Source organism: Hyperoodon ampullatus (assembly GCF_949752795.1).
Source record: "Hyperoodon ampullatus genome assembly, chromosome: 4".
Lineage (NCBI taxonomy): Eukaryota > Metazoa > Chordata > Mammalia > Artiodactyla > Ziphiidae > Hyperoodon > Hyperoodon ampullatus.
Window position 1 is genome coordinate 48,899,800 of NC_136917.1, and position 23,478 is coordinate 48,923,277.

Here is a 23,478-nt window from a genome sequence, read left to right on the forward strand (position 1 = left end):
AAGTGCCTAGCACACTCCTTCTGGAGGTGTTCTCCGGGGTCCTACAGTCTCCATGTTCTTTGGTTCTATTTATGTGTCTCTTGCCGTGGCTGGCAGGGGACACGGGGGGAAGCTGGGCCAGGGCTCAGCTGAGAAGCCCTTTTGCCTGTTAACACTGTTATAAATAACGCAGAAAGAGGCAGAAAGAGGGTCCTGGCATGAGAGTGAAGGTCAGGCAGCCCCTTCATGGCATTTGAGGAAATGTCATGCCCATCGGGCCAGCAAGGTGCTGGCTCACATCTCCAGCCCCACGCTGCCCAGGGCTGACGGCAGCCGTGCTGGGGAGCCCATGGAGCATCACTCCCACTCAGGAAGCGCAGCCCCAAGGTGGCCGGCTCCCGGGGATTTGAGCAGAGAGGGGACCACGGGGTGGATGGAGGAGCAGAGGGTAGCTGAGAATCCCCCAGCCCAGTGGGCAGGGGCTAAAGTCAGCTTCCCAAGAACCCAGGCCAGGGCTCAGCCACCAGCACACCAGCCTCAGCTTGTCAGCCAGTACACACAACCCGCCGAGGGAGAGATGACTCAGCAACGCTCAACCCACAACTGCCCCCGCTGGGGCCGCTGCACAGCGTGGGAGCCAGGAGGGGCCTCACGGCCCATCTGGTCCTGTGGTTCCCATGCTGGGCTCCCTGGGGAACCCCCTGCATGCTCTCCACCCCCGCGGCCCACCAGCACCCTGGGCTTTGAAGTGGGAGGGGTTATGAGGGAGTTCATTAATTAGGTTTTCCATTTTTATTAACTAAAAACCATACAGTGGCAACCCATCCTACTCCTATTTAACCAGGGTGAATTCAACATTATGAGCCTGGCAAAAACCAAATTTCTGTTTCTTTCTTACATGTTAGAAATACGATGACATTCTATTTTGCACAGAATTTTATATTTTCCCATACCCACACACTCTTACCTATTGTTCATACACGCTATTTCATCAGCAATTTAAGGGCTTTACGGAGTTCATTTGAATCCTCAGAGGAAGAAGCCACTTCCCAAGTAAGTGGGATCCACCACTCAGAAACCAGCAACGTTGGTATTTCCCCATTTTACAGATGAAGAAGCTGAGACTCAGTGAGGTAACGTGACTTGCTAAGCAGAATATGAATGTTTGAGAGTCTTTATGGGCTCAGGAAGCCCAGGTAACAAGTTGCTGTGTAGACCACAGAAGAGAGAGTCGAAGCTGGGTCTCGCCCACCATCCCCAGGATGCCGGAGGCGTAGCTAAGACTAGGGGCCGTCGCTCACTCGCCTGCTTACAAGCCTTGACTTGTCACTGCCCTTGACAAAACCCCAAAGTCCTCACTGGGCCTGTGAGGCCTGGCGCGGCCTGGCGCGGCCTGGGCCTGCCGCCTCTCCCACCATTTCCTGGGCCCTCCCGTCCTCCCGACGCTGCAGACACAGCAGCCTTCTTCTTCTCCTGGAACAAAACTCTCTCGGCTTGGGGTCTCCAGCTGGGACACTTCCTGCCTGGTTCTAGGCCACTTATCCAGCACTGGATCTCAGTGAGAGAGGCCTTCCCCAACATTCAACCCCCTGAACACTATGGGTTATGTCCCCATGTGCTATCCACAGCATGAACCCAGGGACTGTCTATCTCCCCTCCAGAATACCAGCTGCACGATGGCAGTGGTCCAGACTTGTCCTCTGTTGAATCCCAGTGCCCGGAACAGTGTCTGGCACAGAGTAGGTGCTCACTAAATCTTTGTGGGATGAGTGGAGGTGGGCCGGGAGAGTAGAGCTCCGGTTTCCCAGGTCAGTTTAGGCATCGCTGCCTCACACTGCCGTGAGGCTTGCAAGGTCTCCCTCTCATGCACCCGCCTTTCCTGGGGAGGGGGGAGGAGGCAGGGGTGTGTCCTTCTGCATCCATTTATTCCCTTAAGGAAATACATTTCACAGTGGTCAGATGATGAGAAACCCAGACCCATGGGCTCCCAGATGAAGCTGGTGGGAAACAGATTCTCTCTGGCCCCAGCAGGCCCTCCCTAGTCATGTGGTCAGTGAGGGCCCACTCACTCACGCCCCCCATGCCTGAGGCACTGGCTGCCTCCAGCCACAGTAAACCTGCCTCACGTAGAAGTATGTTCACCGGGCATGTAAAGTGAATTTGTGTCAAACAAATCATACCTTTCCATTGCCTTCTTCTTAAGTAACAGGGAGGTGGCCCACAGGGTGATATTGCCACTGGCTCCCCAACCAAAGCCAGGGCCCTAACGGTGGAATAACAGGCACCTGAGCTAGGAAATGGACGCCATCTGACAATGCTTGGTTATCACCGCAGCTTGTAGAGAAACAGGCAGGAAGTGGGGAGCTCTCCAAGAGAGAACAGTGAGATCTTTCAGGGAGTGAAGTTCCCATCACCCCTGCATGTAAGTGCCACCTGAACCCACATCTCTGACCTACTAGGTTCCTTCCACCCTGCCAGGATTAGGAATCCTGGGGCTCATAAAAATCTTTTATGCCTGTAAACTAGACGTTCTCCCATTTGATCCTCACAACAGGGCAGAGGTTAAGCCATTTTTCTGATGGGGGAGCTGAGGTTCATAGAGGGGAAGTAACTTGCCTAAAGTCACTAAGCAAGTTAAAGAGAGGAACAGGACTAAAACTCCCAGACCTCTGACTTAGTTGAAGCAAAAATATCACTGATTAGGAGGCACAACCTTGAACTCTCTGCACTACTGGCAGTGGGGAACTTGGACGAGTCCCTCTACTTCTCTGAGCCTCAGTTTCCCTATATTCCCAAACTGGGCAGGCTTGGAGACCGTGATCAGTCAGCTGGGGCTTCAGGACATGCAGGGTCAGCCTGTGACATCCTGGGCATAGTAGCAAACCTTCAGGTGCCCCATCAGCAATCCCTAACAAGGGGGAAAGATGGTGGAGATGGAGGTGATGATCACTGAGGGACACGTCACATGGTGTGTGTCTGCCATGGTGTCACGGGAGGACATGTGGGAGATCTGCTAGCCCCTCACTCTGCCGCTCAAAGAGCGGTCCACAGACCAGCAGCATCAGCAGGGCCTGGAGCTTGTTCAATTCTGCAGAATCTCAGGCTGAATCCTCCTGAATCAGAATCTGCACTTTAATAAGATCCCTAGGTGATTCGTAGGCACATTAAAGTTTGGGGAACAAAAGATTTTAAATCAGAAGACCAATTGTAACATGTGACCTTTGGTTCAGCACCTAAATCCTTCAAGCCCCAGCGTCTGCATCTGTAGAGTCAAGATAATAATGTGTACACTTCACGGGACTGCTGTGAGCGTTAAGTAAGATCACACATGCCAACAGTCTAGCCCAGTGCCCCGCAGGTAACAGCTGCCCAGATTGCTAGTTTCTTTCCTTCCTGAAAGGCCAGAAGGAAGAAGGCCTCTGTTTCCATTCCAAGTCCTGCCTGTACATCTGGGAGGCAAGGAAAAGACCCCCATGGGGCAGCAACAGATGGGGACAGGGTGGGAGCAAAGGGAAAGGAGGAGAGCAGAGGAAATAAAGAAGCAAAATAAAGACAAGCAGCAGAGACCATCTGAATCCCCAAGAGGCAGATGAACATGTGAAACCCAGAGACACAGCCGTTTCAGCTCATGTCAGAAGCCAAAGGGCTGAGGATGGAGGAGCAAGGGCCACTGGGTTGTGTCCCCTCAGGTCACATACTGCCTTTCTAGCCCAGCTCTGAATCAGTTCTTGTGGCCAGGGTGGACACAGCACCAAGGGTCACTGGAGCAACCAGACAGAAGCTGGGGGCTCAGGCTGAGCCCTGAGAAGGGTCAAATTTGGCTGGAGGACACCAATCCAAGGGACTGTCAACCCAGAGGAGCTGGACAATGGGGGGCTGAGCTGTGTGATTTAACCTCTCTGGGCCTCAGTAAAATGGGAGATAGTAATAATAGCCTTAGGGTTCTTACGAGGATTTAATGAGAAGAGCTTGCATTGTGTCTGGTGCAAAGTAAGTGCTCAAAAGATAACGGCCATTCCTGAGATTATTACACAGGCGACCTGAAGCAACTGCTGGAATAGAAGCAGCCCTCTGGGCTTCTCGAACTTCCTCTACAGCCAATCACTGCGTTAACCCCTTCAAGCTCAGACTGACCCAGTCCACACCACCATCAACTCACAACTTATCGGCAGCCACGGCTTCCTGCTTTCACCCCAGCCCTCTCCAGGCTGCTGGACACAGCACAGCCATAGCAAAGTTCTCAAGATGCAGATCTGACACTACTGGACCCTGTTTAAAATCCTGCTTGCCCCCAATTCCTCCCAGGTAAAGAGCAAAACCCTTCATGAGGCCTGTAATGTTCTGCGTGATCTGGCTTCCGTCTACCTATCCGGAATCATTTCTTAGCATTTACCCACCATCTCCCCACCTTTAAGCCCCACTGGCCTTCTCTCTACCCCTGGCACTTGCCAGGATCTCTTCCCCCATAGGACCTTTGCATTCGCCGTTCCCTCTGCCTGGAACACCATCCCACACATAGATGCTTTGTCCAGTTATCTCGTACCGTACCCTTCACTCTTTACCTCCTCGAGCTTTCCTTGAGCCATGCAGACCACACAAGGAGCCCTGTCGTACCCTCTCCCAGCCTTCTGGAGGTCCTGAGCCTTCCTTCAGAGCTTATCACAGTTGGTAATTTATTTGCATGGACATTTATTAGTGCTCACCAATGTATCCCTGGCACCTGGCACATAGTAAGTGCTTAATAAACAAGGAGAGTAAGTGAATAACCTCATTCTCTGGCAACCATCTCACCCCCCTATCCAAGTCCCACCTTCCCTCTCACCTCATCCTCTAGGCCTTAACTCTCCATATACACACAGGACAAACCCCAGTGCTCCCTGATCCTCAACCTCCATCCCTGACTTGCAGGACTGGTGCCAGAGACCCAAACGTTTCTAGATCTGATTTTCTTGAAAGCAGCTTTGGGCTATGGCCAGGGGAGGCGTGCGCTGCTGGCCTCGGCAGTAAACACTGATGAAGCTGTCTGGACCAGCTGAGCTGAGATCAGGAAATGTCAAGATTTAAAAGCATCCGGAACCCATTTATTTATTGTTGTTCTTGCACTTCCAGGCTATTTTAAGCTTCAGATCAATCAGATCCTCTCTCCAAATATCGCTCCAGAATCAGCCAACATGCACCTGGCCCTACCTGTCAGGGCCCCATCTGACACACGACCTCAACGACAGCAAAAACAGGCAGCTGTTCTTGTTTATTGGGTACCTCTGTGAGTGGTAAGTGAAAGTCGCAAACAGTCTCAAAGGGAGGTAGTATTAGCTCCATTGGGAAGATGGGGAAATTGAAACTCAGAGAGGTGAAGAAAGTGGCCCAGGGTCACACAGCTAGTAAATGCCGGAACTGGGATTCGACCCCGGATCTTCCAAATCCAAACGTCAGCTGGGCTTCTAACTGCTCAGCAATACTGCTTCCCTCATTCCCCTGCCAAAGCTCTTCATACATACTGTGGGGTTTCTCATCTTGCCCCTGCCCTTTCAGCCACCTGCAAGGACCATCAGTGTTCTTATGCTATAAGTCAGAGCCACCCGCCCCCACGTGCATTGCTATGGGAAGGTCGCCAAGCTGGGCTGTTAAAGGGGGAAGGTAACATTACATCATCACGTTTGTATTTTTTTGAAATGATGGATGGATGGAAAGATGGACAGATGGTTCATATATTCATAGATTATTGCTAGAAGGACATAAATGAAAGTATCAAGAGTTTGCGGGAGTAAAGAATAAGGAGTTGATTGGGGATAAGGGATGTCAGAGACTATTTACTTTCTATTTTATGTCCTTCTTAAGGTTTTTATTTTTCTTTAGTCATGCTTCAACCCATCCTTCAAAGGCCAATTCACAGGCCGCCTCCCCCATGAAGCCTACCCTGATTGCCTCCACCTGTCCCTCCCCTGCATCCCTACCACATTCTGCCTGCATCTCTCAGGGCACTTAGGCCACTGAGCCTGCGTCCTCAGTGTGCACATACCCACAGGAGTCCCCAGCCAGGCAGGAGCTACAGGGCCTGGATCAGTGTCATGAGCTTCTGGGGCCTCCCCCAACACTGAGCCTCTGCTGAGGCGGGGGAGTGGGGAGGCCTGGTGAATGAATAACTATTTTGCTTTCTATCTTGGTCCACGGCCTCCTGAAGCCAAGGAAGTTGGAAACTCTAAAATGGAGCTTGGGGGTGGGGAAGAGAAGAGGAAAGCAGAGAATCAGAGGGTAAATTCAGCTCCCGGAAACCTGCCCAGTGCGCATCCCTGGGAAATGACTCAAGCACAGCTTATGCCAGCAGACAGTCCATCTGGGCCCTGAGGTCACCAAACCTCATCAAGGTCCTGCTTATTAAATATAGAGGCACATGAAATAAAGCCACCAATCTGGAGCTGGGGCTCTGAGAAAGGGACAGTGATGAGAGGAAGGGAATCTGTCCCCCATTCCCCACCCCTGACTGATCACCCAGGAAGCTCTGGGCTGTGGCTGAGGCTGGACCCCTAGGTCAGACTTGGCTCTTCACCTTGACAGGAACTTTGGTGATGGTCCCACCTCACCTCCCATGCAGCAAGGGGGTTCCCTGCCCTCCTCAGCACCCACCCCTGCCTGAGGACCAAGGAGAACTTGGTAACCTTTGGCCCATGATAATCACAAGCTTTGTTGAGCCTCTATTTTGTGCTGTACACTTTACAACCATCTCATTGATCCTGTCCAACCAAATAGGCGGATACTGTCCAGTCCATTTTACAGATGAGCAAACTGAGTCCCAGAGATGTAAGTAATGTGCTTGAGATCACACTGCCAAGTTAAGTGATACTGGAACTAGACCAAGGCTGCAGCAGGGGAAGAGCCAGAACCAGAACTCCATTGGCTGGAGAGATGGGACCAAAGCCACCCAGTGACGAGAGGCCTCAGTTTTCGCATTTTCTCAGGGGCTGTCAGGCTACATGGCAGCATAAGAGTCACTGAGCTAAGGCCATGCTTCCCTGTCTCTGATCACATACCCACTGGGGGCGCAGCGGTGGGCTGAGAAACACTCAAAGGCACAGGCCAGGCATGGTGCCTCTTCTCAGAACTCTATTTCCCTCTTAAGATCTGGCATAATAGAAAGTTAAATCATTTCACTGTTAAGGGAAACTTTCTTCCAGTATAAAAAACAAGGGTATGCTAGGGACTAGAATGTAAAAGTTGCATTAATTTTTTCATATAAAATAACGATTTTTGTGTCACGGATTCTGTTTAAATTGGTTGTAGGTTTAGCTGACAGGGCTACTTTGGAGGCAACGACAGGACTGTTAAGAACTGACTGTGGGGAATAAAGATGCAGACTTAGAGAATGGACTTGAGGACACGAGGAGGGGGAAGGGTAAGCTGGGACGAAGTGAGAGAGTGGCATGGACATATATCCACTACCAAATGTAAAATAGATAGCTAGTGGGAAGCAGCTGCATAGCACAGGGAGATCAGCTCAGTGCTTTGTGACCACCTAGATGGGTGGGATAGGGAGGGTGGGAGGGAGACACAAGAGGGAGAGGATATGGGGATATATGTATATGTATAGCTGATTCACTTTGTTATAAAGCAGAAACTAACACACCATTGTAAAGCAATTATACTCCAATAAAGATGTTAAAAAAAAAAAAAAAAAGAACTGACTGTGGGATCAAAAACATCTGCATTAATTTGGGCTCAGCCACTCAAACAGCTGTGTGACCCTGGCCAAGATACTCGACCTCTCTGAGCCTTAGCTTGTAAAATGGGAATGATAAGATCATGCTTGTAAAGCAGGAGTCCTTAACCTTTTTTGAGTCATGGGTCCCACTGGCAATCTAGTAAAGCCAATAAACTTCTTCTCAGAATGTTTATGAATGCATAAAATAAAACAGGATTATTAAGGAAACCAACAATATCAAAATACATTTATACAATATTAAAAAGAGTAAATTTGTTACAGTAATATAACATGCTTCCTTATTACTATACTAAATAATAAGATCTAGTAGCAAGGGTAACAATTATCAGTAATTTCAGAGTAGTGATGAGTATAAATATTTTTAGATATCTGAAACGACTGTAATGTGATATGAAAATATCTGTGACTTCCATTGGTGACAAAGTCACAGGTACCACTAATACTTTTACAGTTTGTCACCTACACTCACAACGGGAGGAAATGCTAAATTTCACTTGGAGATTAGCAAAAATAAAGATGTAATTTTTTTTTCCGTCCAAGTTCACAGACCTCTGAATTCTATCCCCTGGGGTTTAAGCAGCTCAGTTGTAAGGCAATCTACACAGTGTCTGGCATGCTCTGTAAATGTTCTTTAGGGTAGCTGGTTTGAGCTATGCCAGACTCTGGCCCCCAGACACAACAGGGCCCAAGGTTTCGCCTGCGTGCTATTAGGAGTCCTCTAGGGGAGGGGTTTGAGCAGCCCTGTGCCCATCAGGAGCTCAGGGAGGGATGTGGGTTATGCAAAGCTGTTAGGTGAGTGAGGGAAGCTCTTAAATTTAATCCAGAAGCTTAGGGCTGGAAGAGGGTTAAGCCCCAGCTAGATGTGCACTCAGGCTGTCTCAGCTCAAAACAAGCTGTGTCCTTCCGCGCATTAGCTTCGTCCTCGAGACCACTCTGCAAAGGAGCCCTTTCAAATCCTGCCTCCTTGACATCTCCACTGTGTGATTTATTGGCATCTCAACCTTATGTCCAAATGGAATTCTATTTGCACTCAAGCCAGTTTCTCTTCAGTTTTCCCAATGTCAATAAATGGCAAACCCTTCACCGAGCTGCTCAGAAGAAAACTTGGGTTTCCTCTTGCCCTCACCCCCACATTCAATCCATCAGCCAGTCCTGTCCACTCCCTCTCCAAAATACAGTACTCTTCTCTCCATCTCTGCTGTCACCAAACTAGCCCATACCATCACCACCTCCTACCTAGACTTTTACAGTGCTGCCTAACAGGACTCCACTTCCATACTTCTCCAGCCCACCCCAAGTTCATCCTCCACATAGTAGCCCAAATAATCTTCAAAAACTGTAAATCAGATCATGTCACTCACTCCCTACTCAAAACACTCGAAAGATTCTCCTACTGCACTTAGAATGAAATCCAAACATCCATGGCTTAGAAGGCCCTTACCTATGTTGCCAGCATCCTCTCTGGCTACTTCCTGCCTTGCTCACCATGCCCCTGGCATCCTGACATTCTTTACATCAGAGCTCAAACTAGTCGCTGCACCAGGGCCTTTGCACAAGCCATTTTTTGCATGGCTGGCTCCTTCCTGACACTCAAACCAAATGTCACCTCTTCAGAGAGGCCTTCCCTGACCACTCACTATAAAGTGGACACCCTTCACCACTCTGGCACACTCTCCATCACATGGCTGCATCTAACTTCTTCATGACCCACATCGCTGTCTGAAATAAACATGACCATTCTGTTGATGTGTTTGTTATCTGTCCACCCCCACTTGAATGGAAGCTCCGGATTGCTGGGGACTAGTCTGTGTTGCTTCCTACTCTATGTTGGCACATAGTAGGCACTCTTCAGATTTTACTGAGCGAGCTTATTTTGTATGCAAAAATGGGCTGGGCTCTGGACAGGCACTTGACATGCAATCCTTACAGCTGCTATTCTTTCCCTTTTACAGAAGAGGCAACTGAGGAGGCCCAATGAGGTTCCCCAGCTGGTTGAGTACTGTCTAACCCCCAAGCCAGATTCTTTATCACTGCAACATACTCTTTAAAAAAAATTATCCCTTCACCCACCCCCATCCTCTCCAAAAGTCTTCCCCAAAGAGAAGACAAGGAAAGATGCAGAGGTATAGGGCTGAAGTGATGGTATCCCACGCCTCATGACGCTGTGACCTCATCCTGCTCAGAGGCTGTTCCCCTGCTGGACTGCTCTGCCCACGGAAGCTAGCTGGCAGGGATGCAGCATCCACACCTGGACTCATATTTGCCTGCAGCACCCTGGAAACTCCCCATGGCTCCTTTCTCCTCAACTGCCTTTTCTGGGCCTCTAATCTCCAGATCAGGTTTCCAGAGCTGGGGAGTGTCCTCCTGCTTAGGAAATTCTCCAGTCAACACTGGGGGGAAGGGGGAGACCTACCTGAGAGGCTGGAGATCTGGAAGCCAGAACCACAGAACCCCAGATAGGAAAAGACCTTGACAGCCATTCAGTCCAACCCTCCTCCTTATGCTTTAACCAAACAATAGCTGCAAGTACCTCGTGGGATAGGTTCCCTTTTAGCTCCATTTCACAGATGAGGAAACTTGAGGCCCAGAGAGGTTTGCTAACTTCCCTTGGAGACACCCAGCTAAATAAGTCATTGAGCTGGGATGGGAACCCAGAAAATCTGACTCCCTAAGCTGGGACATTTAACCTCCGTGCTAGAATAAGAACAAAACCCTTTTTGTTTCAGAGCCCCGCCAAGGGAGGCACAGGTGCCAGAATTACAAAACAACAGAGTGAAAGGGGCCCTTAGATAGACCTGGCTCTAACTCTCCTATTTTCCAGGGGAGGAAACTGAGGTTCACAGTGGGAAAGTCTCTGACTGCCCCTCTGACTACATCAAGCTGCCCCTGGTGAACTACGCGTGGCCCTGACACCAGGCAGGGTGCACAGGCGGCACGCATGGGGTGGGGGTGGGGGGCAGTGACCCCTACGAAGGACCCACTCCAGGAGCGCGCTCCCCTGGAGCCCGCATTCCAATCTGGTTACAGCAGGAAGGGCAGGTGCTCGGCAGACAATGCGCCATCCTCCACCCGTGGCGGGCAGGAGGCAGCTGCTGTGCGGGAGCTTGCCTTAAACAGAACTCCCTGTTTCCATTTTAGCCCTGTTGCCATGGGATGGGTCTGGCTGGGACAACAGCCTTCTTATATAGGGCAAAGCAGAAATCCTTGCCCGCCGTCTCCTAACACAAAGGCAATGGACACAAAAAAAGACAAAATAAGCAACTGCTCTTTAGAGGCAAACACATCTCTTTGCCATTTTACTGCTTACAGAAGTTTGCTTGTGTGTGTGTGTGTGTGTGTGCACGCGCACGCATGCACGCATGAGCACGCATGCAAGCCACAAAACAGCAAATCAGAACAAAGTGCTCTGGCCCAGGTTTGACACTGAGAGCTGCCACCATATGCTTCCAAGGAAGTCCCCTTGCCTCCCCGGGCCTCAGTTTCCCCATATGGATACGCAAGAGTCAGACTAGACAGTGTCTAACATCCTTCTTGCCCTTAACATTTTATAATTCTATGAAATCCAGACAATCTGAAAACTTTTCCATTCATTAAAGAACCAACATGTGAGGGACAACACCATCAGCCAGTCTGTCTGGAAATCCTTCCCCAAGAGATTCCACTCCTCCTGGTGTTGCTCTAACACGGGCTGATTTTTCTTTTCTGCTTCTTTTGGGGGGTGGGGGGCTGCGCTGTGCGGCATGCGGGATCCTAGTTCCCTGGCCAGGGATCAAACCCGTGCCCCCTGCAGTGGAAGCGAGGAGTCTTAACCACTGGACCACCAGGGAAGTGCCCAGGCTGAATCTTAACCCTTCCTTGATAGCTCAAATCATCAGGGGTTGGCCACCTTTTTCTGTAAAGGGCCAGATAGTAAATATTTTAGATTTTTGATCTATACAGTGAACTACTCAGCCCTGGAGTTGTAGTATAAAGCCACAGACGTGTGAACAAGTAGGCATGGCTGGCTTCCAATAAAACTTTATTTTCAAAAACAGGCAGTGATTGGATGTGGTGCTCAGGGCCTTAGTGTGCTGACCCCTGGGACCATCATCTTAACCATCACCCCCTCCACGTGGTCCTTTGCTCTGACACAGTGCTGCCCCTCCCCTCATGGCTCTAGTGTCTTCAGAGCTGCTGGTCTCTGCCCTTTGCAGTCATTGCCTCTTGGCAGTTGGGTGCTTGGCTGACACATCTTCCTGCTGTGAGTCTGCTGTCTTCAAGAAGTTCCACCCCTCTCTGCTTAGGTACTACTTATAATCTGCAGTGGACTGGTCAACCAGATCTCAAAGCTGAAGGCTGTAACTGAGACAAGAATCAGTGGGCTCTGAAGGAGACTTGTTTGGGGAACAGCAGTGCCTGGTCCCTGAGATAATGATTTTGGCTACCAAAGGCTCTGCAATAGACTCCAGACTGAGTAGCCTGCTAGACGATGTGTCTGAAGCTATGAGGAAACTGGGGTGTGATGTGTCCTCCCCACAAATATCTGTTGCATGGGTGCCAAGTGAGGCAGTTCAAGGGCATTCTTTTAAACAATGGGCTACTTACACTATTATTAACAGCGCAGTGGGATTTTTGGAAAACAGAGGATGCTCGAATGAACCAACTTCCTTCTGTCTTTCCCCTGGACTTGTTGATAGAACCACTTGTCCCTTCTGACAGGAAAGCATCTCCTATGAGTCAGGGGCTCCTCCTGGCAGGCAGAAACCACTCCCCTGCCCAAGAAGAGCTTCCCCACCTTCTCCACCCAGTTCTTAGGGAGGCAAAGAGGAAAGAGGAGACAACAGCAGCTGCCCCCACAGGCTTTTTGCAGGGGTGGGGGAGTCACCCAACCAGCAACCCCAGCTGCAAGGGCAGGGAGGCCCAGAGGGATGGAGGACACACCCACCACCAAACCCAGTGACCTGGGCTCTGACTAGAAGTCTGCGGTCACTGCTGGTTTATCTGCATGTCTCTGAAGGTCAAGGAGAAGACACATGAGCATCTTTATTGGGGTCCCAAGGGCAGATCCAAGATACCAATGGGTGAAAGTCACAGCTTTTCCCATACAAGTAAGAATGAAGGCAGTGATTTCCTCTTTGCTGGGATTTACACAGAGGCCAGCAGTGCAAACTGCAGAGGGGACTCAAGCACCCAAGAATGCAGATGCTTTAATTAATCAATATGACTAGGTACCAAGTCTGTGTTCCATTCTGGTTCTTATCCTTCATCAGCAGATTCTTTAAGCCTCACATCAATCCTTGAGGTAGAAATGAATGGTCCATTTTGCAGATGGAAAAACTCAGTCACAAAGGCTGTTACAGAGAGGCAAAAGTAGTGCAGCCAGCCAGGATTCGACCCCAGCTCTCTAGTGGCAGTGTCTCCATAAAATCACATTCCTTAAATGACACTCAGACTCCGAGTCCCATCCCTACTCCATCCCCAAAGTGGGATGAATTCATTCTGGGAGGTGGTCTTGGCCTTTCTTTGACCCTTCCCTCTGGGGAGCTGCTGTGAAGAGTGAAGGGGTGGGGACCCCACATTTTAGAGGTCCCAAGAAGGTAGAATTCTGCCTCCCCCTGTACCCTTCCCATCCCTGAAGGATCAGAAATCTCCCTCAGGAGAACTGGAAGGACTCTCCATGCCAGACCTATTTGCTAATTCCCATTTTACAGCCTCCTGCCCTGACCCTCCCCACCCTTTACTCCAAACACCCTGAATGGTCCTACCTCAGCACCTTTGTACACGGTGCTCTATCTTCCACCACTCCACCCGCACCCCCTTCCCTAGTACGGTCACTCTGTTCTCTTCAAAACCCTGCCCTCCCAAGTCTTGCTGGAGGACACCATCTGCCCAGCTCATGTCCCTCTGTGGCTTCAGCATCACTTCCCCGTGGGGAGGCTTTGAATACAAGGTCAGGGGATTATGATGTGTGTCCTGGGGTCCCCTGGGGCCAGCAGGCGCTCATTCATCCCATGTTTGTTGAATGAGTGAAACTTTTATAGATGTATCCTTTTATATTTGAACAGAAAAACCACAAGGCACTGGGATAAGGTCCCTCATTATCTTAATCTGTAAAAGGCTGTAAAACGGGGGAACGGGGCTGCCAGACACCAGGCCAATGAGAGTAGCTCTCCTAGTCTCCTGTACTCATCGGGCCTTCGGTTAAGAGCATCTGCAGAGGGGAAGAAAGTCCTACAGTGGAAAACTGAAACTCCCTTCTAGCTCTAATATTCGCTAATTACCATTCATTCTGCAGAAATTGACTTTTGCTATAAAAGACTAGCCTCTCCAGGCAATGAAATCACAGAATCTCAGTACCAGGAGATCTGCACTGGGTCAGCTCACTGGCGCCAATCCAAGCAGGCAGTCCCTGGAGCCCCTTGCACACCAACAGGGATGGGGAGCTCACGAAGAAGCAGAGGGTCATCTCTAGAAACTTTTAAGCGAGAGTTCTGCGGGGGGGGTCTTGCAGGGTCTTTCACCTCCCCCAAGAGTTGAAGGTGGGGTGGCTGAGAAAGGGGAGTTAAGGAGAAACCTAATAGCATCAAAGGATATTCTAAAGAAGGGCTCAGTATTTCTCAAGGTGGTTCTCTGACCACCTGCTGCAGAATCTCCTGGGGAAGCTTGTAAAAATGCAAGTTTCCTGGGCCTTACCCCAGAGGCCCTGATTCCATCTCTGGGGGAGACCCAGGAATCTACATTTTAAACAAGCTTCCAAGTGATGAAGCAATCATTACTGTCTACTGTCCAGATTCCTGCCCCAGCCTAGGACTCTGTATATGTCACACATTGCCCATGGATTGCCAGGTCCCACTGCACAGGTGGAGTCACTGAGACCAACTCCCAACAGAAGGGAACACACCCAGAGTGACTGACAGGAAAGAAAATCCTCTATAAGCTTTGTCACTCATTTCTTTATTTCATCAGGTCCAAAAACAAGGGCACTTGTATACTTCCAGATGCTTCATCCTAGAATCAGAATCTCTTCCGGTTGTGCTCTTTTTATTATAACTTCTAAGCCTCAAAGGCCCTCAGGAAATGCAGGCTGCAGATCAGCTCACCCTGGATTTGGCTGGATGGGGGCTGCGGCAGGATGGACGGGGAGTACAGCTGCCGGCTGAGCGAATGTATCGGGAAGAGCTGGCGGAGACATGCAGGGGTGAGGAAAGAGGCACCCCCAGAGGGGTTATTGAGTCCAAAGTCTGGGGGCTGAGGATGTGGGTGGTAGCTTTTACCTGAGAGGGGAGAATTGCTCAGAGCTGACCAGGGCATCACAATAAATGATGCTGCAGAAAAAAAGTCCTGGTGTTCTGCCCCGTCCTGAGAGGGGCAACCCAGGCCCACCATTTCAGGTCCCTTTAACCTCTGCACCGCTCCCTCCACCGTCACCCATACTGAATATTTAATATGTTACCAAGCACAGCCCTTACATTATCTCATTTACTCCCTACACTAATCCTACACAGTAGGTATGACTACCACCCCTATTTACAGGTGAGGCAACTGAAGCTCAGAGAGGTTAGGTAACTTGCTCAAGGTCACCCAGCTAGGAAGTGGTGGAGCCAGGAGATGAACCCAGGCAGTATGACTGGAGATCGGGGGCGGACTCTTAGATTTACACTGCTTCCCCTTCTTAACCCCCAAAAGGTCTTAGAAAGGTGTCATTGAGCCGTGAAGGTTCACACATAGACCATAGCAACCTCCATGGGTCTTAATGAGAGAGTAGACATGTGAGGCATTTCCTAGCAAGAAAAGAATGAGAGGTACTGCTTTAGGTAATCCCTTTCAGGTGCACTGCGCTTTACAGTTTACAGTGAGAAGCGTCATAATGCATAATAAAGGGATTCAAAGCAGTGACATCGTAACCAGGCTGCCTGGGTCTGAACCCTACTCCCAGAGTTATGTGATCTTGAGCATGTGACTATGTCTGCACCTAAATATCATTTCATATAAAATGAGGATAACAATAGTAGCTCCTTCACCGAGTTATTTTGAGGATTTAATGAGGATATAAGCAAAGCACTTAGAACAGTACCTGGCCATTAAAAGTGTCATTTAACTGCTTGCTGTTATAATAAGTATGATAAAATGATCTCACATTTATTACTTCACTTGATCCTCATAACAGCCCTGCTTGGTCCACAGGACTGGATCATTTGTCCCAATCTGCAGATGAGAAAAGCAAGTTTCAACAGGGAAAATGAATTCCACAAGGACACACAGCCAGCATCATGAGTCTCAATGTACCTCCTAGGCAAGTCCCCATTTTGCCTTTGCTTCTCTTTTGAGACCTGAAGTTGCCTCCATTTGTTCTGTTGACTCATATCTAAAGTGAGAAAGCTAAAAAAAAAAAAAAAAGGATAGGAATGTCTACCACACAACAAACATGCCACCTCTTTCAGTGCCTTTGCCCATGGCAGACACTGCTAGTCAATCATAGGCCTCTTTCCTACTGAGCCTGAGCATAGATTTGGACTCTCCAACACAGTACTCTTGACAGTCATTACCAACTGATCACACATGGTAGCTGATCAAACTTTTCATTGTGTAGACAGAACCTTCTATTCAAACTCGGATTATTTCCAAATTTAGTTATGATTGGGAGACAGGGGTACCCATAGCCTAGCCACATTACTACATATGTCAACCTCCCTGCAGTTCCTTCTCATAGATTATAGTGTCCCTGTGAGTAGAATGTGGTCACAACAGCATCCATCTTTCCATACATCCAAGAAACTGCTCAACAAGGATGCCTTGCTTACAGCTGACCCTACAGCCTCACCATCATGACTGGCAATCATGTCAGCTATTGGGGGAGGCATTCGACATCAGCAGGTCTCCTCTGTGTGGTTATGGACACTGGCGAAAGGTACGGTAAGTAATTACTTACTAATCCTATTTTAAAATCCCAACCTGGAGGATGATTTGGTTTTTAATGTAAAGTGGAGCAATTCAATGGGCACAAGGGTTTTTATCCCTCCACCATCTCTCCGGAGAACAATACATTCCAATGTTGGATCTCACGGGTCAGTGACGCTGAACCTACATACACACTCTTGCTCCAGAGGTGGGCCCATGACCCAGTCCTGGGCAGTCAGAGAGCCACACTCCCAGACATCATTACTGGCTCAGGGTTGAAAATATACCCCCCAATCTAAACAATGAGAGTCAGTCCCAGGATGTTAGCTGGTGCTATTGGAAAAGAAATGCTCTCCTCCGATTGCAGGTGCTAAGCTGATCCATGAGAGGCCTTGTGGCCATTTTTTCAATTGACTGGGAAGAACCTGTATGAGAATGGAGCCCCAATAGAGGAAAGCTGAGTTGAGAGATGGTGCTTCTGGATCAAACTGAACCTGAACCCCACATTTCCAGTTATGGGACCCAATAAATTCCTTTTTGGGGGGTGACTTTGAGTCAGCTCTCTTTCATTTATAACCACAACAATCCTAACAGTTGAATACTCACATTCTGATGTGGGTAGAAAAGATCTCCAGTGGGCACATGGCCCCTGCAGCTTCTCTCACCCATGCCACAGCTGATAAACTGGGCAGGCATAGAGGAGTGAGCCTGTGTTCTCTAACATGCATGTTGGGGTAAAATTTTAAAACGTTGAGAATCACTGAGCTTAACTCTGTGGTTTTCTACTGATATCTCTTTTCTACTCTAGGAACCTAATAACATTGATAAGGCTTGAGCCAAGGGAGTTAATGGTCTGCTTCTGAGGCCTGGAAGGCAATTTTGCTTTTATTGGCAGAGGACCTTTCTTTATTCGTTTGTTCATTCATTCCTTTATTTATTTCACTGACATTTACTACTGTTTGATGGTCTCCACTCCAACCCTCTGAATTCTCCTCCAACCCTCCTGCTACCTAAGACATTCCTCCCCTGACCGTCTCAAATTCCAGCTTCTGCAGTCTGCAGCATGCATGCCGCTGGGGTTAGACATAAGGCCACCCTGTGACAGGGTGTCCAGGAAGATTTGGCTGCCGCCCCTGGGGCATCTTCCCATCAACAGTGGTTGTCAGGGGACTTCCCCGGTGGTCCAGTGGCTAAGACTCCGCGCTCCCAATGCAGGAGGCCCAGGTTCAATTCCTGGTCGGGGATGCCGCAACTAAAAGTCTGCATGCCGCAACTAAAGATCCCGCACATGGCAACGAAGATCCTGCATGCAGCAACTAAGACCCGGCACAACCAAATAAATAAATAAATTTTTTTTTTAAAAAAAAGAATGGGTGTCAGGCTTGGTTCTTGGCTTGCCTTTGCTCTAAGCCCAGCCCAGCCCAGCCCAGCCCCTTGGGCAGCTAACCTCGTAGATGTGAGGGGAGGGTCAGCAAATGATTCTATATTCTGGCCTCATTTAATGCCAACCTGAGTTGGGGCACCACAAGCCCCCGACAGTCACAACGCTAACCACAGCAGGCTCCACAGACACATCTGAACCACTTGTGTGACACCACCAGGAGACCAGAAGGTCTTTACACTGTGTGTGAAGAGGGAGACTGGGATCTCAGGAGAGGCAGAGTAGAGGGCAAGACCAAATGCACAGCGGTCCTTCTATAAATACTTGGCACTAAAAGTTAAGGGGAGAAGAAAAGAACTTTTCTTTTTTTTTTTTTTTTTTTTTTTTTGCGGTACGCGGGCCTCTCACTGTTGTGGCCTCTCCCATTGCGGAGCACAGGCTCCGGACGCGCAGGCTCAGCAGCCATGGCTCGCGGGCCTAGCCGCTCCGCGCCATGTGGGATCCTCCCGGACCGGGGCACGAACCTGTGTCCCCTGAATTGGCAGGCGGACTCTCAACCACTGCGCCACCAGGGAAGCCCAGAACTTTTCTTGATGATCAAGATTTGTGAGTCATTTGAACTGCCACGTTCCATCAGCAGGTTGTAAACTAAAAAGGAGGGGCCTCTGTTTATTGTGTGCTTACTAAGTGTCAGGCAGTGCACTGTCTCATTTGATACGGCAGAAAGGAGTATCTCCACCTCCTTCACGACGAAGAAACCGAGGTTCAGAAAGATCACCTGCCCAGCAAGTGATGAAAGCCAAGATTCAAATCTGGGTCAGTATGGCTGCAAAGTCCATGCTATTAGCCTCTTTGTCTTTTTTCTGTCCTACCTTTAGAACTGGAATAGCCCTCAGATGAGGGAGTCTGGTCCAATCCCTGTTGTACCGATGGGAGACTGAGGCCCCAAAGGAAGAGGCCTGCCTGGGACCTAGGGTTCTTGCTACCCTGGGTGGGGCTTCTCTCTAGGCTCCTGAACCCTGAACACCAGTATGGAGAAAACCTGTCGTCCTGAGAGTACATACACTTTCTTCTTTCCCGAACTGTCATTTCAATGCTAACCTGATCCATGCTTCTAGGGATATAGCAGTGATAGAAAGATGGGGTCCCCACCATCCAGTCAGAGGGTGCTCCAGACCAGTGCCCAGGCAATTAGAACACAAAGAGAAGGAACTGAGAAAAGTTCAGTTGGCTGGAGTGAGGGTCAGGGGCCCCAGGAGGGATGATGGGAAGCATCCTGAAGGACTTCTAGGCCATGATGGGGAGGCTGGCCTTTGCCCCAAGATCATGGGGCTCCATTGAGAGGATTTCTGCAGGAGAGTGACAAGATAGCTCTGCGTTCTGGCTGCCACGTGGAGATGGGGACAAAAATGGCAGCAGGAGGCCCAACTGGGTGGCTGTCCCATAGGCCAGCGTGACAAAGTGGCTGCTAAGTGAAAGGAAGTAAAATGAAGAGAAGCGAATGGATTGGACTGATTGTTTGCCAGCAGGGCAAAATGGGGTAGATGGGCTGATTGGTCATGACAAATTCCCATTATAATTCTGCTGGTGGCTGTGCATCTCAGTGGAAATTAACTAATGGACTTCTGGGGTGTTGAGTGTGGCAGGAGGGAAAGAGATGTGTCCCAAGGTTGAGGAAGGCCTGAGTGGGCCATCAGTGTCTCTCTCTCTCTCTCTCTCTAATTCCCATGTGACACTGATACTGTGACCCAGGAATTGCGATGCCCATCCCAGAATCTCTGCCCTAAGCACCTTGACCTTCTGTCCACCCTGCGAGCTTAGAACCACTGGCCAGGACAGCCCCACCAGCTGCCTCCACACTAGGCCTTTCTTCCCTTTCTCTTTTCTGCCTCCCCCTCCCCACCTCTGTCCCAGCCAGCACTTGGCAGCCCCCCAGAGGCCTGCTGGGAATCAGGAGGGAATGTTGAGCATCTGGCCAGAGCCCAGGCCAGCTCTGTGGGTTCACATTAGGGCACCTGCTAATGTGCAGGACTCTAGGGCACGCCGTCCCGTGATTGGTTGGTGAGGCCAGGCATCAGGGCCATCCCAGCACTCAGGGCCGCATGACCCCAAATCCCAGCTATAAATAGATGAGAACCTGTCAGCCCTCCTGCCCATACCCAGCCTCCCCTCCCTCTTGGCGAAGAATGAAAGGGCGCCTTGAAAAGGTGCAGAGGCCCAAATACCCAGCTCAGCTGCTCTGGACCCAGACCTTCTGCTGATCTCAGGGAAAATACTCCATCCTCTAGAAATCCAGGGATCTGTCAAGCTCAGTCCCCACTCAGCCCACATCTTGCTTCCATCCTCAATAACAATCCTGGTGTAGTTACTGCTTCCAGCCCCCAGATTTCTGAGTCATTTGGGTCACACTTTAATATGCTGCTACCAACAAGGCATTCATTAGGAAGTCACTGCCTGGGGAGAAGGGTGCAAGCGTGCACCGGTCTTTGCAGCCATGTTTATTTTTTAAAGCTTCTTTACAGCTTTGAGGATATGAGACCAACACTCGCCCCTTCCTTACACAAAAGGAACACAAAAGGAATGGGCTTTACCCAAGGTCACATAGTAAATGGACAGCAGAGCAGGGACCAGACTCCCAGGCCAGGGCTCACCACAGCCCCGAGGTGATCATGAGCCTCACTCACAGCCCAACACCACTCGGGTTTTTGCTTATGCCGTGCCAATGGCCTGGAGTGCCCTTCTTGCTTCTCTCTTCTCTCCCCTCTGTCTTGGACTCGGCCCACTACCACCTCCACCAAGAGGCTTTCCCAGACATTTAATTTAGTCCACAGCTGTCCTGGCCCCCACTCCCCACCAGTGCAAACACTTCCCTTAATGCATTTACTGAGTCACTTGCTTGGCACTGACCAAGAATGGCATTAGTAATTATTTTCCTTTATTTAGGGGTAGCTAAGAGTCTCTCTCACAAGCCAGATACAAGTTAGTAGTAGGTATCATCGTGTGGGTAAGGATCTGCAGGAAAGAGTACGGTGACTGATTAGTGATGTCTGCCCCGGCCAGACAAAATGTCAGCACTCATGCCAGCTTTTGCCATACCTGCTTTAGTATCTACTCTTCACTCTGCGGCCCCCAAAGACCCAATTCCTTAAGGCAGAAGCTCACTATATAGATCAGTCAGCTTGAGCTATAAGAACAGGAATTCTCCACTCCCTGCCCACCACCAAACGTCAGCACGGTGGTAAGCAGACAACGCGGGGGCGGGGGTGGTGGGGGTAAACACTGATAATTATCCCTTGCTCACGTCTGTGGCTGTACCACACAAAGGACTCCACAGCCATCACCTCAGCTAACCTGAACAACAAGGCTGAGAGGCAGACAGGTATTCTTTCTCCTTTTCACATAAGGAAACTGAGGCACATGGAGGTTAAGTGACTGTCTCTGGATCACACTACAGCTGTCGGACCTGAACCCAGGTCATAGAATGGCAGCCATCTAGAACCAGCAAGCCATAAAAAGGAAAGAAATTGGGTTGTTTGTAGGACATGGATGGACCTAGAGACTGTCATACAGAGTGAAGTAAGTGAGAAAGAGAAAAACAAATATCGTATATTAATGCATATATGTGGAATCTAGAAAAATGGTACAGATGAACCGGTTTGCAGGGCAGAAATAGAGACACAGATGTAGAGAACAAACGTATGGACACCAAGGGGGGAAAGCGGTGGGGGTGGTAGTTGACGGTGTGATGAACTGGGAGATTGGGATTGACATATATACACTAATATGTATAAAATGGATGACTAATAAGAACCTGCTGTATAAAAAAATAAATAAAATAAAATTCAAAAAAGAAAAAGAAAGAAAAAGAACTCAACTGCTAAATAAAATTTTAAAAAAGAAAAGAATCATCACAGCCAACCTGCCAGGTATCCATCCCACTTGCCCTCTCATACCTCCCATGATGGGAAATGCCATCCAAGGAAGGCCAGCTCATTCCATCTGGGCATTTGGAAAGCTCCTTCTTTGCCTGAGCTGGAACCTCTTCTTATGACCCCCATTCTCCATTGCCACCCCTCTCCACGTCAAATATTTGCGGGCAGCTCACGCCCTCCCTGAACCTTGTTTCCTCTGGTTGCACACTTTACAGCTCCTGCCATTTGGAAGAACATCTGGTTTCGAGTTACCTTGCCTTTTGTTCCTCTTTCTCTGGGAGCACATCTGTTTGCCTGCTTTGTTGAAAGAACCATCTCCTCCCTAGTTCTAGAAGCCAGACTTCTACTAATATAGCCAAGCATTCAGAAGTATCCATAATTTTTTGAGATTCATCATGCTTCACACTATACACCGCCCTCCCCCTCAAATATCCCTCCTCTGCCACCATTCTGCAAAACTAGAAAAAACTAGAATAACAGGGAATTCCCTGGTGGCACAGTGGTTAAGAATCTGCTTGCCAATGCAGGGATCACAGGTTCGATCCCTGGTCTGGGAAGATCCCATGTGCCGCAGAGCAACTAAGCCCATGTGCCACAACTACTGAGCCTGAGCTCTAGAGCCCACGAGCCACAACTATTGAGCCCGCGTGCCACAACTACTGAGTGTGCACACCTAGAGCCTGTGCTCCACAACAAGAGAAGCCACCACAATGAAAAGCCCGTACACCACAATGAAGAGTAGCCCCCGCTCGCCACAACTAGAGAAAGGCCGCGCGCAGCAACAAAGACCCAACGCAGCCAAAAATAAATAGATAAAATAAATAAATTTATAAAGAAACAAACAAACTAGGGCTTCCCTGGTGGCGCAGTGGTTAAGAATCTGCCTTCCAATGCAGGGGACGCGGGTTCAAGCCCTGGTCCGGGAAGATCCCACATGCCATGGAGCAACTAAGCCTGTGTGCCGCAACTACTGAGCCTGCACTCTGAGCCCGTGAGCCACAACTACTGAGCCCGCGTGCCACAACTACTGAAGCCTGTGTGCCTAGAGCCCATGCTCCGCAACAAGAGAAGCCACCGCAATGAGAAGCCCAGGCACTGCAATGAAGAGTAGCTCCCTCACCGCAGCTAGAGAAAGCCCATGCGCAGCAGCAAAGACCCAATGCAGCCAAAATAAATAAATAAAAAATAAATTTAAAAACAAACAAACAAACACACAAACTAGAATAATAGACTGTCAGAGCAAGAAGGACCTCAGAGACTCCGAGGTCAGACCTCTCACGGCACAGATGAGGGAGAAGGGCCCTGTCTCAGGTTCAATGGCGAGAGGGTGGAGAGCCAGACCAGAACCCAGATATCCTCCTCCCACTCTTGGACTCTGCCTACCAAACACTGGGTAATGTTTGACTTGAAACCCTACACCCAATTCAAGGTCAGGCGAGCCAACCTGGGTCTTACGGAGGACTGTTGAGAGGTCAGGATGGGAGTCTGCACCCCACAGGCCTAGGGCCACACTCAGCTCCCACTCAGTTCTCCATAGAGGCTCATCCCCATGTTAGAACCCGTGCTGGGGGCTTCGCCTCTCTGGGTGTGTG

At 49.6% G+C, this 23,478-nt stretch overlaps 1 protein-coding gene and 1 long non-coding RNA gene across 3 annotated transcripts in view; both read right to left on the minus strand.

Annotated features, from left to right (window-relative positions):
* The window catches only part of PPARGC1B (PPARG coactivator 1 beta), a gene marked incomplete at both ends in the record, with an annotated part of 105,402 nt that overhangs the window by 38,426 nt on the left and 43,498 nt on the right, over positions 1-23,478 (minus strand). The window lies entirely within an intron of this gene.
* Positions 14,680-16,045, minus strand: LOC307052028. Its single transcript, XR_013810850.1, has 3 exons — positions 15,962-16,045; positions 15,813-15,880; positions 14,680-14,854 (listed from the first exon to the last, which is right to left on the minus strand). It is a non-coding gene; the product is annotated as an uncharacterized lncRNA (long non-coding RNA).